Raw genomic sequence first — 3,986 nt, forward strand, 5'->3', positions numbered from 1 at the left:
GCTCAAGCCTCTTATACGGCTAGCAAGCCAATCGCTAGCCGTCACGTGGGAATAATTTAGAAAAAGCTAATAGTGGGAAACAAATTTACATACGGGTGGCGGGAACTCCTTTGCACCGGGGTTGTCTCTATGCAACTGAGAATTACACTGTGCAAAGAAAGCTCCATGTGGCGGGAAATAATTCTGCAGTGCCGAAGCACACACAAAATCATACCCTTTGGGTCATGACAGCTTAATGGTCATTGCTCGAGCAAATAAACTGCAGTTAATTCTTTACCCGTGTTGTCTGGTTCCTATGCAGCTAGACAACGAACTCCAGGGAGTTTTCTCCCATGACAATTTGAATAAAAAAACTCCCCATGTTTCCAATCCACCCTGTTCAAGCCTGTTCCCACACTTCCCCCCATCCGCCCCCGTGCTCTTTCTGGGCCCTTAAAGCAAGTGGCTCATGAAATCTTTTCATAACAACCTCTGCAAGTGGCTGCCTGCCACCCCCTCACAAGTATAGCTTACCAGCGTTCCTGGGCATTGGCATTGGGGTACCACAATCATTCTATGTCTCACACACACACTTTGCATGGGGAAGCCACTTTGCTTTGTAAAGTCTTTCCCCCACAGTCTTTGCACAGGGTTTTGATGCTCTTTTTTGCCATGGTTTTCATGCTCTTTCTAGTCTAGAGCCAGTCTGTCTGGAGGTTTTTTTTACTCCAAAATGAGGTTGGCAGGAAGGGCGGGTTCCTGCCCCGCTCAAGGCCTATAAATTGTGGGAGCAGTCGTCAGGAATCACGTACACTGTCTAGACCAGAAAGGTTTGAGGTGCATGACCGATGGCAGCATACCAGACAGAGGTAAAAGGACTCAGCCCAGTGGGGAGAGTTGCCCCTGGGTGGCACAGGACTGCTATTGCAGTGCTTGAGAAGACTGCAGGCTGCTGCTGATCAAGTCAGGTGCAGTGCAGCATTGGAGTGCAGGATGAGAGCCACTTTGCAATGTGTGGCTTGAAAGACTGTGCATAAGTATTTCCAAATCCCTCTAAATAGAGACAAAGAGATAGTATTGTGTGAATACATCAGCAACTAAATATTTACTTGAAATAATGATTTCTAAATTTAAAAATTAGTATTTCAGTTTGATATATGAACATGCCAGTATTTACCAATGATTACAATTTTTTTGTCTCTGTTCAGGGTAAGAACAGTTTATGCTGTGTTTGTTTGTCCTACTTCCAGGCTTGCCTGCTGCTCAGCTGCCTGGCCTACAGTGTGCAAGGTTTAAAAATGCAGATAAATTACAAATGTTCACATAGTCCAAGCAGATACTTATTGAAATATGCTTCATTAACTCTTTTCAAAGATGATGCATGCAATATTCCTTTTTTATTTTTTGTTTATATACCCAAATGTTTTTAGTTCACTGTGTTTTGCTATTTGGGCTCAGTGTACTCTCCATACAGATACAAAGGAGCACAGTCATTTCTGGTTGCTGGGTGAGAAATGGAATGGCTGACTTTTGAGCAATCTGTTCACTTTGTCCAGCAGGTTCAGCAAAATAATTAGAATGAAGTTTTGGTATTAGGATACTGTATTTTACTAATAACTAAAATCAAAATATCTCATGTGTCTACTTTTTTGGCCATCTGACATCCTCTTGTGGCTGCCCAGAGATCTGAGGTGCTGGACCCCAGACTGGACCAGGTGCATATTTCCTAATGATTGTACTCTCTTGTATCTTGTGAGGACTATGATCCCAAGTAATTTTGTCTATGGTAATGATTAAATTAATAATTATACTAGTAATAATCATGAAAGATACTAACAATAGATTTCATAGACATTAGGGCTGGAAGAAACCTCAGAAGATCATCGAGTCCAGCCCCCTGGACACATCTTTTTTGAATTGTGGAGCCCAAAACTGGATGCAGTACTTCAGCTGCAACCTCACCAAGGCTGAGTACAATGGGAGAATGACGTCCTGGGATTTGCTTGAGAAGCATCTATGGATGCAAGCCAGCGTTTTGCTCACTTCACTAGCCGCAGCATCGCACTGCAGGCTCATGTTCATCTTGTGGTCAATCATGACCCCCCAGTTCCTTTTGTCCATAGGTAGCACTGCCGAGCCTATAAACATGCTGCAGGTTTTCCTTCCCAAGGTGGAGAACCTTGCATTTTTTGGTGTTAAATGCCATCAAGTTCTCATCCGCAAATTTCCTGAGCCTGTCAAGGTCAGGCTGGATCACCCTCCTGTCCTCAGGTGTGGACGCTTTACCCCAGAGTTTGGTGTCGTCAGCGAACATAGCCAGTTTGCTTCTGATACCAATGTCCACATCATTAATGAAGATGTTGAATAGTATAAGTCCAAGGAAAGAGCCTTGAGGGACCTCACTGGTCACATCACACCACAGCAATTGACTTCCCTCAACCACCACCCTCTGGGTCCGACCCTGGAGCCAATTCTCCAGCCAGAGGATTGTGGTGAAGCCGAGGCCGCAGTTGGCCAGTTTTGCCAAGAGGTGATCATGGGATACCAGATTGAAGGCTTTTTTAAAGTCAAGATATACGACATCAATCTCTTCTCCCTTGTCCAGGTGATAGGTCACCTGGTCGTAAAAGGAAATAAAATTGGTCAAGCAAGACCTACACGCAAAAAACCCATGCTGGTTCATGGATGTTGCCCTTGGCCAGTCTGTTAAGAATGGCCTCTTTGATAATCTTTTCTAAGAACTTCCCCAGGATAGAGGTCAGGCTGATGGGCCTGTAGTCTGCTGGATCCACTTTCCTCCCTTTCTTGAAGATAGGCACCACATTGGCCTTCTTAGAATCTTTGGGCGCTTCATCAGAGCACCAGAAGTTCTCGAAGATCCATGCCAGGGGCTGAGCTATGATGCTTGCCAGCTTCTTGAGTACCCTGGGGTGTAAACTGTCAGGACTGGCTGACTTGAAGGTATCCAGCCTCTCAAGGTGTTCCTTCATGAGGTCAGCATTGATGGAGGGTAAGGAATCTCCCTCACCTGGGCCTTCCCATCCCGTAATGGGCAGGGGCACCCCTTGGGACTGGTGAAAAACCGATGCAAAGTACCCATTTAGCATGTTGGCTTTTTCCTGGGCATTGGTTGTCAGTTGTCCCATCTGGTTTAGCAAGGGTTGCCGTTGTTTTTCCTCTGGCTCTCCACATACCTAAAAAAGGACTTTTTATTGTCCTTGATACTTGTAGCTAGTTGGAGTTCACTTGCAGCCTTGGCTTTCCTGGTTCACTCCCTGCAGGTCCAGACCAGTGCAGAATATTCCTCCTTGGCGGTGGATCCCGTCCTCCATCCTTTGTAGGTCTTTCTTTTTAGATGCAGGAGGTTCCCTGCAGAGCCAAGTGGGCTGCTGTGGCCTTTTGCTGCCTTTCCTCCGAGATGGAATAGACTTCGCTTGTGCATCCAGGATCGTTCCCTTGAGAAGCAACCACTCATCCTGAACTCCCCTCCCCTGTGGGCTGTGGCCCTTTAGGGCCTCACTGACAAGCCTCCTGAACTTGTCAGTCAGCTTTCCTGAAGTAGAGGACTTCTGTATTGCTGACTGACTTGCCAGCTTTATGCAGGATGGTGAAGGTGATCAGCTCACGGTCACTGTCACCCAGCTTCCCTTCAATCGTTAGGTCACTGATTAGGTTGTTCCCCATTGCCAGTACCAGGTTGCGCAGCGCTTTACCTCTCATTGGGTCGTAGACTTCTAGCATCAGATAGAGCTCATCCACGTATGAGAGAAAGCTTAGCGACCGTTCAGATCTGGCTGAGCACTCTTCCCATGAGATGTCTGGGTAGTTGAAGTCTCCCATGAGAACCATGCACTGGAAGCATGTGGCCTCAGCCAATTCCCTGGCAAACTCCTGGTCAAGCTCATGATCCTGGATAGGAGTTCTGTAGTAGACTCCCACCATTGTGTCCCCTGTTCCATGTTCCCCATAGATTTTAACCCAGAGGGTCTCCAGTCATCCACCCTGCA

This window comes from Alligator sinensis, unplaced genomic scaffold, assembly GCF_000455745.1.
Source record: "Alligator sinensis unplaced genomic scaffold, ASM45574v1 scaffold398_1, whole genome shotgun sequence".
Lineage (NCBI taxonomy): Eukaryota > Metazoa > Chordata > Crocodylia > Alligatoridae > Alligator > Alligator sinensis.